Below are 12,210 nucleotides of genomic sequence, written 5' to 3'. Positions count from 1 at the left end.
ATAGTGTCTGACCCGGGGGAGTTTTTTAATTTTTTCTGCTCGGACCTGTACGAGATTTCCAGCTTCGCGTTTGTCAATGACGAGGTCGCCCTCATCCGATGGCGTTACAGGTCTTCCTACAAAGTGCCGCCGGGAAAGACTAACATATTCATAGCGTGTCAAACTACCGCGTGGGGCCGGTTGACGCTTTACAAAGAACTTGAAAAATTGGGGCGGAGGGTGCTGTATCACGACACCGACAGCATCGTGTACATAAGCAGGCCTGGTGAATATGACCCGACCTTAGGCAATTACCTGGGCGAGCTGACGTCCGAATTAGCCCCCGACGAATACATTGCTTCGTGGGGTGCGCTGGGACCAAAAAGTTACTGTTACCGACTCAACAACGGGAAAACACAAATGAAATGTAAGGGTATAACTCTAAATTACGAAACCTGTCAAAAGGTAAACTTTGACAGTATGATCGGATTGATTGAAAACTACATCGGAGGCTGTAGGAATAACCCCACTATAATGACGCACTACAACAAAATCGAACGTGACATGAAAAGTTTTCGCCTGTTTAATAGGCCTCTAGATAAAAAGGTCAGGGTCGTCTACGACAAACGCAGATTGCTGACTAGCGGGGAAACTCTGCCTTTTGGTTACTGAAATGTAAAACTGCGTGTCTTTTAAAAGTTTTTTCCAAAGATGTTTTTAAAAATCAAAGATGTACAAATGTTCATAGTAAGATGTTTTTAAAATGAAAAGTTGTTTAAAATCAAAGTAAGATGTTCATTTGTTTTAAAATGTAACTTGTGTGTTTTTATTTTTCAGACTTGTGTACTGAAATGTTTTGAACATTTATCACAAGAGTTTTTATAAAAAACGTTTACCCACGCACTCTGTGTCTGTGAAAGCTGACACCCCTGCAGCACCAGTTTGCACGTGTGTGTGTGTGTGTGTGTGTGTCTGCGCGCGGAAAGATTTAAAAGATTAGGGCAGTATTTCCCGTTTCATCAGTGTTTTTTTTGCAAGATGATGGGTAGCGGCGTGAGAGAGGTGGACTTTGATCACCGTTTAGAATTGCCGTTTACGGCTATAATCGCAGGGGCGAGTTCTTCGGGGAAAACCTATTTCACTAAAGAAATGCTTTTAAATCAGAGTCACTGTTTCATAGGGGCCCCCGTTAAAAAAATTGTGTGGTGTTTCGCTTCCCATCAGCCGCTTTATGATGAACTGCGCGATCGGATCACCGAAATTGAATTTATACAAGGGCTTCCTAAAAGCTGGGAGGACGAGGAACGCTTCCCCTCAGGCTCCTTGATAATCATCGATGATTTGATGGACAGCGCGTCCGAAAACAAACTCGTGGCAGAAGCTTTCACGAGGTTCAGACATCACCGTCAAATCTCAGTCATCTACCTGGTGCAGAACGTATTTCACCAGGGCAAGTACAGCAGGACTATAGCCCTAAATACTACTTATTATTGTCTGTTTAAGAATGTGCGAGACAGAATGCAAATCAAAGTTTTAGCTCAGCAAATGTTTCCTTGGCAGAAAAAGTTTTTTCTAGACGCTTATCAAGAGGCCACAGGGCCACCGCACGGTTATTTATTGGTCGATTTGAGAGCCACGTGCCCAGAAGAGTTCCGACTCAGGACCGGATTATTACCGGGGTCTCTACCCGTCGTCTTTCTACCGGCGAGCCATTGATTTATCACTACTACTACTAAGCTATGTCCGAACATCTCAGGAAACACCTGCCGACCCTTAAAGTTTTACAGAGGACGAGGGGGGTGAAACGTAAAAAGATTCTTACGGCTGACCCATCTAATGACATAATTTTGGCTCTCTCAGAAATCTGTCTCAATCTCATAAGAGGCCGTATACCTTTAACTGTGGCTCAATTTAAAAAGCTGAAGAAACAGAAAAGACTGATTAAACTTTTCGCCTGTAAGAAAAACAGCGTCACTAGGAAACGCAAGGCAGTGCTTCAAAGAGGAGGATTCTTATTGCCGCTCTTATCAGTGGCTCTACCATTCATCACGAGCCTATTTGCCGGTAAGACGGCTAATTAGCTTTTTCCACCATGAAAAAATTTTTTATGCTGAGCCCCCAACAACTCCGTACGCTGACCCAGAGGGTGACCCCGCATACCATCGGCGAATCGGCCCAGGGCGAACTTGAAAACCAGATGCACGGTTTAATAAATCAGCCGGGTATGAATTTGCATGAAAAAGTAAAGAGATACAATCAATTGCTACAGAGGTATCTGAATCTAGTCCGAAAAGAGGAAAATCAGGGGCGAGAAATTGTCCTTACCGAGCGGAAAGAAAAAACGGACGAGGAGGAGGAGGAGGAGGGGAGACGGCCTGACAGCGGCGGTGCGACTAGGGACAAATCTGTACAGGAAGTTGTCCAGCAAGTGGCGCCCAGGGCTAGAAAGAACGTGGGGTACATCATGCAGAAACTGCTGGATTCCGACGGGGCGGTACGTTGGACCCAGTCGGGTGAACTCATCATCAGAGATAGACCCATTAAAGGTTCCCATATTTTAGATTTGATGAAAACTTTATCGCAGCCTAAATCCCAGACCGTCGAATATCCTAAAGGCTGGGAACCCTTTTTAAACGTGATATCCGAATTAAACATACCCCTCACGACCGTGGGTAACATCCAAGCTAGGAAAGCCCTAAGCCATCTTAAAGATTACGGCGGAAGGGGTCCCCCGCCACCCTCCTCCCCTCCTGTGAAACAGAAGCTCGGGAGACGTAGAAAACGTATTGCGGACGACTCGCCACCCCCGCTCGCGGGAACCCCTCACACGCCGCGAGATTCCTCCCCCAAATATCGTTTATGGCCTATAAAGGGTACTCCTTATGCTCCGTGGATAGATTACAGCGATTAAGTGTTTTATATACGTGTGGGAAAAAAATTTAAACGCCTGTAACGCGGTGGTTAATAAAATGATAAATTTATTGAATAAAAGGTGTCACGATTTTATTTTTCCCCCAACATTAATCTAACATTTTTTTATTTATTTTTTTAACCAACATCAATCTATCATAACAAATTTTTTTACCCCAACATTAATCTAACAACCATAACTATTTTTAAAATTTTTTTACCCCAACATTAATCTAACAACCATAACTATTTTTTTTTTTTTTTTACCCCAACATTAATCTAACAACCATAACAATCTTTAAATAGTTTTAAGGAACATACATTTTGCGGCTTTGAAAGTTTATCGACGTTAACACGGCTAATACACTTGTAATATTTCTTGATAAACTCGGATACTAGAGCGTCGTTTTTCCTCAAGTCGTCAGAGTACAACATCATAGTCTCTTGAAATGAAAGGCCCTTGAAGCGGTGGTAGAGGAAAAAGGCGACGTGGGCCCCGCACGTGGAAGAAAAGTCGTATTGAACTTGACGCGTGTTATACCTTATTTCGGTAGCGTGCCTCCCCAAGAAGCGCATAAAACTCTTTGGGTAGTAAGGGGAATCTGGGGGATAACCGTAAGAATCAAAGAAGGATGCTTTGTCCTCTTGGGGCTCCAAAATTATCCCGACCCAGTGTTCACCCTCTCTATTCTGGTCGTGTGTGTTTACGACCAGAAAAGCGGGCCTGCTCTCTATCCTGGTGGGTAATAAATCGCTAGGCCACACACCTCCAAAAGCTTCCCCCACCAGGGAGCGTAAAAGGCATTCCAGCTGGTGAGTGTTCATGATGGAGACGACGATTAAAAGTCCACTAAAACCTGTCTCTTGGCGTTTACTTCAATCACGCTGTCGAAGCAGGCGTAGACGATGAGACTCATGGTTCGAGGTAGCGGGGCTCTGAACCTTAAATCCAGACGGCACGTGCCGCTGACGACGGGTGACAAGGCACCGCCGTCCAGCTCGTCGTCTCGGGAGAGATTGAGAGCAAATAGCGAGTATCCGTTTTCAAAATCCTCGCGGTTAATGCATAAGGGCGAATCCCTTAAATGCCTGTTTGTAGCCAGGAAAAGGTTGTAAAACTCTCTGACCGACTGCCTCGCGTTAAAATCGGGCTGGAACGGTTTGCTGGGTATGTGACGGCCGTTGACGGAGAGGCTCAGAAATTCCAGGTCACAATGCTGAAACCTGAACGGGTTTCTGTTTCGCGTGCCCACGAACGCGGCGTGGTCCACGATCCCCAAAACGATGTAGCGCGGTTACCCAGGAAGAGGTTGTCCTGCGGGCAGACCCGCGATTGTGCGGGGAGCGTATAATTTTTAACGACTACCCTGCTTATAGGGTACAGGGCGTTTGCTTTCATGAGAGCGGCCGAGTGACCCAGTGACACCGCCGGGGAGACCTCCACTTTTTTCACAAACAGGCTGGCCCTCAGTATTTTCAGCTCATAATCGGTGTCATTTCTACACATGAGACTAAAGTCACTTTTAGCCTTTACAAACTTTAAGCGTATATCCACGTTGTTTAACAGCATTCGTTCGCTGAAAAAAATATCAGCGTGTATCGGTCCCATCAGAGAGAATTCCCGAGAGTTTCTACAGAAGGCGGCTCGCTTCTGCAACCCCACGTTAGGGCCCTGCGCGGAGACGTCCACGCTATCCAAGTCGACTCCGACGTCTTTGTACCAGAGCCCTGCCGAAAACTGGCTCTCTAGCGTATCCGTAGAAAAATTGAGCAGGGTCTCTATGAATGACCTATAGGGGTGCGTGGCCGAGGAAGAACTGATCAGGACGTCGTTCAGACTCACATCCAGCTGGGAGAATATGCAGTTTAGCGGGTACTGTATAATACCACAGGGGTCGGCGTCAACCAGGGGGGCTCCATCGGCCCTAACGATCCTGAGCCTTAGATATAGCAGTGTAGAGTTGAGGTCCAGATAGAAATTGCCCGACCCCGGTATTAGGAAATCCAAAACATCCTGATCGGTAATGGAATTTAATGGGTTGATTTCTACATAATTGGTCTGATCTATGGATAATTGCGTCATAGGGGCCGTAAACAAATCCAGTTCAGATTTGGTGCATTCGGCCGAGAGGCGGTGAGCTAGAGCCATTCTTGATTACGCGGCGTTTTCTCTCTCTCTTAAAATATGTCCCCGGGGGGTTTCTTGTTTCTCTTAGCTGGTCGAGACTTGGGAATCCCGACGACTCTGCCAGGTTTTTTTTTTTTACGACTTTCCTGAAGGGCTCTCGTTCTACTCCCCCTCCTCCTCCGAGACAGGAATAGCAGACCCGACCCTTCCTGCTTGGGGTCAGCTGTGTTTGTAAAACGGCCGCTGACTACAGAGCTGGCGAGATCCGAACCTATTCCTTTGACCGCCGATTTCGCTATGGGGTTTCGCTATGTCGACCCCACGCTTAAGAAAGGGTAAAACAAATCTAAAAGCCCTACTGAGCATGGAGCCCAACCCACGCCCGTACATCACGGGGCTCCCCGCAAAACCGGGGAGCCCATGTCCCGCCTGACTGGTGTAATACGTAATAAATCTCTGAGGATTGTGGTAAGCCATTGTTTTCTTTTTTTTAAACGGGGCGAAAGTGTAGCTTGACGATCGTTTTTCCGTAGGTGAAATTAATCAGAGTATTCTGATCGTTCTTTATCTCAATATGCAAATTCTGTAGGCTCTGCTTGTTCACAGGTACGTAGTGCAGCTTGTGAAACGGCAAAGTGACTACGTCACCGAACACACCGTCTATTTTAACTGTTCTGAGAAGCGGGACTACAAATTCCCCCACGTGCTGCGGTTCCACGATGTTACAGTAGACGTACATATTGTAGAATCCCGCGTGAATGTCGACCGGGTAGGGTGAGGTCGACCAGCTAGCTCCTACTCCTAGGTTATACCACTGACCCGGCTCAAAGCCCAGCATGTAGGCCAGAGTAGGTTTAATTTGGATCTTGTATTTCTGGTTTCCCGTTATATTAACCCTTCGCGTAATCTCGCTGTATGAGAAGGAAACTTCGGTACCTATTTTTTTTAACGTAGCGTTGATTTCTGACACAATCTGTTTCACAGATTCATAATAGCCGACTTTAATTTTCCGAGGAAAAAGGAAAGGCAGATCCACTAAAGGATCGGCCTCTCTCTTTGCCTCCACCTCCACCTCCGTATCCCGCAATTCAAAACTATTTTCCGGGTATGTGATATTTCGCCACGTGTAACAATACATGATTTCAGCCAGCGCTACCTCGTAAGGCCCCCGTAGCTCTATAGGTCGCGATAACATCACAGTGTAATTGGAATTATCGGGGAAGATGGAGAGACAAGAGTTTGACGGCAGCGTGAGGTAAAAAGAGGGGCGATCCTCCATTTTTTTCTTCCTCTTTTCTTTTAAAAAATTAAACCTGTATCAAGTCCGACCGCGGTATCCACGAATCGAATCTCGAGGGCCAACCCTGCCAATGTACTAAGATCCACTTATTCCCCTTCTTGTCGGTCTTTGAGCCTATAACCTTCTCGACCTTGAACGCGCGTCTCGGAGATATTTTGATTTTCTGCAGCTCCGCTTCGTAGAATGTCCCCTCGAGTATTTCACCGCGCACGTCCCTCAATTTATACACCGGCGGGGATCTGAGTACACGTTCGCATATGACAAAGTACTCGTCCGTAAATGTCTGCTCGTAGTTTTTGTCAAATATCTGACTGTGCTTGGAGACTCTCACAGTGTCCCCTATGTTAAACTTAAAACGTGGGCGTGTGCTTTGTTTTTTCAGAGGGCCGTACAGATTATCAAATACTAGATGAGCATTATCGGGCGTGACCTCGGAAGGTTTCATTTTAATAGCGCTGTGAAATGACTGATTGTACCCCTTTATTAGATCGTCCAACACGTCCACATATCGCCGAGTGTTTTTAGCCGTAAAGTACCTGTACATCCTCTCTTTTAACGTTCGATTAAATCTCTCTACGACGGAAGCTTTAAGTTCACTAGCCGTAGTGAAATGGGTGATTTTATGAGTTTTTAAAAGTTTCAGAAAAGTCCGATTTAAAAACTCCTTACCGGCATCCGTCTGTAGCTTGAGGGGGACGCCCCCCTCGGTTAAAATAGAATCAAAGGCCTCGGTTACAGCTACCCCAGTCTTGTTTCTTATAGGACGCGCGTATGCTCTTTTAGAGAAGACATCAATCACCGTAAGGAGGTATTTTAACCCGTCGTTGTACTCGGCCAGGCCTTGCATGTCGCATAAATCGGCCTGCCACTGATACATGGCTCTCGGTACAAACACTCTGTTCCTGGGGAAATTCTTTTTAACCGGTTTATGTAAAGTATAACTGTCTTGCATAGACAGCCAGTCTCTGATGTCATCAGTACCCACTCTTTCTCCAGTAGCTAGCCGAACGGCTCTCTGTAGTCTGGAGACGCCCCCATATGACCCCGGCTGGCTAGGGTCATAGTACGAACGGCTCAAGACGCGAGCTGTAGCCTTGGCAACAGACATGCTTTTCACACAGACTGAGTGGGGGGAGAGAGGGGATGCGGCGTTTTATAGCTCTCTGTGGAGGGGGGCTTTTATTTTTATTTTATTGTCATTCTTGACAGACTGAGTGAACATCAATGAAATTGTGTGTGTGTGTGTGTGTGTGTGTTTTTCTGCATTTAACCCATATTTTACAAAAGAGTTTAGCTGGGGTGGGGGTCGAACCCACGCGGACATACGTCCATTGGATCTTAAGTCCAACGCCTTAACCACTCGGCCACGCTGCTCAACATTTTTGTCTATTCTTTACAAAAGACAACGGTATTCAAGTTTTTTTTTTATTTTAATTTTTTTATTGCAACGCCATACAATTAGTGAAGGATATATATATATATATTTTTTTTTTTCAAAATGCAGTTGTACAATTCGTGAAATATACATTTTCAAAATGCAGGCATACAATTCGTGAAAGATACATTTTCAAAATGCAGGCATACAATTCGTGAAAGATACATTTTCAAAATGCAGGCATACAATTTGTGAAAGATATACATTTTCAAAATGCAGGCACACAATTCGTGAAAGATATACATTTTCAAAATGCAGGCATACAATTAGTTACACCTGTGACAGTTGTTGAGGTAGATTAGTGATGTCACATGCAGTAAGGTGGATATAGTGGCTTTTTCAACGATACATGTATGCAGAGTAGAAAGCATCTGATTAACATCGAAAGGCTGCTCATCATGAAATTTAAAGGCAACTACGTCTACGATTAAAGCATAAAATACAAAAATGTGATTACAGTCAAATTCATTGTCGGGAATACAAGATAGACAGGCGCGTATGAGACTTTCAGGGGATTCCCCTTCTCCCTCTGCCATCAGCCGAGTAAGTAAATCCACCCCACGCTGATAATTTTCTCCGACTTGAGCAATCTCAATTAACACTCTATGAAAGCAGCAACAAGCATAATCATCCCCATCCCTATATTTTTTATCAATAGCATGCAACAACAGTGGACTAACTTTTTCTAAAAAAACATTTAACATAAACCGCCGTAAGGGCCCGCCGATACCGTTCCCCATCACAAGATGCTTTTGTTTTAGTCTAGGGCCTCCTCCCAACGAGTCAGAAATTCTTCTTCCAGGATCTGCTTAAGCGCGGGGTTCTGTTCAAACAGATCTCGTTCCAGTCGATTGATTTCCAGCATGCCGTTGCGGGCTTCACGTAGATCGTACAGGATAGCTTCCACTGCCCCCTCCAACCTGCCGACGGCCGCTTGGATGCCCAGGGTCGATAGAACGTGGGTCAAGGCGGGTATCAGCCGGTCGGTCCAGAGGTCACGCAACACAGAGTCAAAGTGTATGTAAAAGTAATTTCTGCCTGGAGGAAACAGACAAGGGTGTTGCCTCTGGCTGGGGTGATCGACCTCACAGCCGAAGCAGTTTTTTTGTTGGTGTTTCCTGATGACTGAGGGTAAAAGCCCCACTAACATAGCTTTTATACAATTCAACATTCCTCGACATAGACCGGGTCTGGAGAGAAGCGTGCAGATCTCAGGCGTCGGAGGGTCCTCCTCTCCAGGATCAGAGACCGGTGTTGATGGAGGGGTCGGAGGGAGTTCCCCAGATTCAGAGGCCTGTGTTGGTGGGAGTTCCCCAGCATCAGCGGCCTGTGTTGCTGCTGGAGCCTCATTGCCCCCGCTTTCGTCGTCGTCGGAGAACACTTTGCTGCTATAATTTGCATCTGCCATGATGTTTGTGAAAAGGGGGTGTAACGGAGTCCACTTTTATATAGCGACGGTGGGTGAGGGGGGGGGGGGGGGGGGGGTGGGGGCTGATCCTTACGGCTTAGGTTTTTTCAACTCTTGCATCTCCTTACGCCCCCGACTCTCCTTAAACAGCGCTTGGAAGTAACCAGACTTTTCTTCAATCAGCCGCATCCAAATCACAAACGGTATTCTCAGCCCAAAACAGTCGCATTTAGGCCGTTGCCATATATTCAGGATTCTCTTGTCCAGCTCCCCGGTCGCTTCCCACTTCATAAAGGTGCTACGTTGTTTAGCAGCATCTCTATAGTGCATCTCCATTCTACCACTGTCCGCCTGAAAGTCGGGGTCGGGGTCGGTGCTCTCCTCCATCACCGGGGTAACGACAGTCTTCAAGTTTGCCCATTCCGTTTCAGAAAAAGTCACCTGATACGGGTCGTCTTTCGTGGGGTCTGGGCCGTCTCCGCTGACCTGAAAGACGCGCAGTTCCTCCGCAGCGTTGTCAAAGAGGCAGACCAGTTTATCCCCATTGGGCAGCTCCCAGGTAGCCCTCGGGTTTTCCGACGGTCGCATCATAGGTACCCGTCTAAATGCCGCACGAATCGTCCTGGGAGCCCCCGGAGGCCGCATAACAGCCTCCTGCTCCTGCTGAGTCTTAGAAGGTGAGGTTGAATCTTTCATTTCGGGAGTGGCAGACATGTCTGTATTTTTAAAAAAATTAGTGTTCCCACTACAGCGCAAAGCTCCCTATATTCTCCAACTGATGGTGGGGGGGAGGGGGGCGTGGCACGCATGGTAAGGCGATGATACCTTCTTTTACCAAAAGAGGAAAACTATGCAAGCGTTGCACATAGGGTAAGACAATTATGAAACTTGCGGCTCTAGGGGTCGATGATGATGATACCTTCTTTACCAAAAGAGGAAAACCCCCAGCTGGACCTAATAATTAAAAAAAATCTGCGGATGGTTTTTATGATCGGCGCCTCGTTTCTCTTTTAACCCATATATGTACTTCTGCAGATAACGGTCAAACATGAAAGGCGGAATTTTACTGGGAGCCAACGTGCCCAACTTGATGTGTGGGCCACGCGGATCACCTAGCGGGGGTGTACAAAAGTGCGGCCCCATACACTTGGCCTACGCTGATGTAATACACACTCTTGCGTGAGGAAAAAAACACATACACGTTCAATAAAACCGCCAAGCGCTTTTATTGGACTACCTTCTTTACCAAAGGAGGAAAACTATGCGGGCGGTTTTATTGCACGTCAGACCCTCCGCCTCCTCCTCCTCCTCCTCTCATTCTTTGCTCCAACTTTATCATTTTCTCCCAGAGTCTCTCAGAGTTTCTAACAGACTCGCGCAGCAGCATGGCTCTCAGCTCCCCGGCATCGCTCTCTCCGCGGATTATCCAAGGCCGTGGGGACCTTACCGCAGTACCGCACCAGACACAGCGTTCTAAGTCCTTTGCTGATTCTCCAAAGCCCGGGACCTTACCGCGGTACCGCAACACCAGACACACCGTACGCTCACGCTCCATCAGGTAACCCACCCCCGCTCAGCCCCCGGCGGCGGCGTCCGACCAAAAACCCCCCCTCACACTAGTAAGCACTCTGCTCAATATAAATATATATATATATATAATTCTTAAAATAATAACTTAGTAAATTAATACACACTCATAACCACTCTCCTCAATATCATTTAAAATAATACATAGATAATTAAAAATAATAATAAGTTAAAATAATAATAATAATTTAAAATAATAATAAATAATAATTTAAAATAAATAATTAAATTAAATATTAAATACAAAATTAAATAAATAAATAAATTATTAAATCCAACTCCCGTGACGTCACATCGTACCATCACAACCAAGCCCCGCCTCCACCCCCACCCCCGCCCCCCCAAGTGAACTTTTCCCCAGTGACCTTTTGACCCGACCTGTCAATTTGATGGAATTCATTGTGGCCCACATACCACATGGAATGACGCCGATTGAGAAGACCGCTCTCCTTTGCCGCGTCAGGTTAACATCTGGGTCAGAGCATGACCTTACTGTATGTTAGCCACAGGTGACCAGGCTCTGAGATCAGGCCCTATTGTGGCCCACATACCGCATGGAATGACGGCGATTGAGAAGACCGCTCTCGGTTGCCGCGCCAGGTTAACATCTGGGCCAGAGCAGGACCTTACTGCATGTTAATCACAGGTGACCAGGCTCTGAGATCAGGCCCTATTGTGGCCCACATACCACATGGAATGACGCCGATTGAGAAGACCGCTCTCGGTTGCCGCGTCAGGTTAACATCTGGGTCAGAGCAGGACCTTACTGTATGTTAGCCACAGGTGACCAGGCTCTGAGATCAGGCCCTATTGTGGCCCACATACCACATGGAATGACGGCGATTGAGCAGACCGCTCTCGGTTTCCGCGTCAGGTTAACATCTGGGCCAGAGCAGGACCTTACTGTATGTTAGTCACAGGTGACCAGGCTCTGAGATCAGGCCCTATTGTGGCCCACATACCACATGTAATGACGCCGATTGAGCAGACCGCTCTCGGTTGCCGCGTCAGGTTAACATCTGGGTCAGAGCAGGACCTTACCGTATGTTAGTCACAGGTGACCAGGCTCTGTTTGTGATCAGGCCCTATTGTGGCCAACATACCGCATGGAATGACGGTGATTGAGCAGACTGCTCTCGGTTGCCGCGTCAGGTTAACATCTGGGCCAGAGCAGGACCTTACTGTATGTTAGCCACAGGTGACCAGGCTCTGTTTGAGATCAGGCGCTATTCTGGCCCACATACCGCATGGAATGACGGCGATTGAGCAGACCGCTCTCGGTTGCCACGTCAGGTTAACATCTGGGCCAGAGCAGGACCTTACTGTATGTTAGCCACAGGTGACCAGGCTCTGTTTGAGATCAGGCCCTATTGTGGCCCACATACCACATGGAATGACACCGATTGAGAAGACCGCTCTCCTTTGCCGCGTCAGGTTAACATCTGGGTCAGAGCAGGACCTTA

The 12,210-nt window shown here is 46.9% G+C and overlaps 1 protein-coding gene and 1 non-coding gene across 2 annotated transcripts in view; both read right to left on the bottom strand.

Annotated features, from left to right (window-relative positions):
* Positions 1-12,210, bottom strand: part of LOC125722469 (NACHT, LRR and PYD domains-containing protein 12-like) — a 250,587-nt gene that overhangs the window by 87,806 nt on the left and 150,571 nt on the right. The window lies entirely within an intron of this gene.
* trnal-uaa (transfer RNA leucine (anticodon UAA)) lies at positions 7,609-7,691 on the bottom strand. Its single transcript has one exon. It is a non-coding gene; the product is annotated as a tRNA-Leu (tRNA).

Source organism: Brienomyrus brachyistius, unplaced genomic scaffold, assembly GCF_023856365.1.
Source record: "Brienomyrus brachyistius isolate T26 unplaced genomic scaffold, BBRACH_0.4 scaffold39, whole genome shotgun sequence".
Taxonomy (NCBI): Eukaryota; Metazoa; Chordata; class Actinopteri; order Osteoglossiformes; family Mormyridae; genus Brienomyrus; species Brienomyrus brachyistius.
The sequence above is the reverse complement of the archived record's forward strand: the minus strand, read 5'-3'. Positions and strand labels throughout refer to the sequence as shown.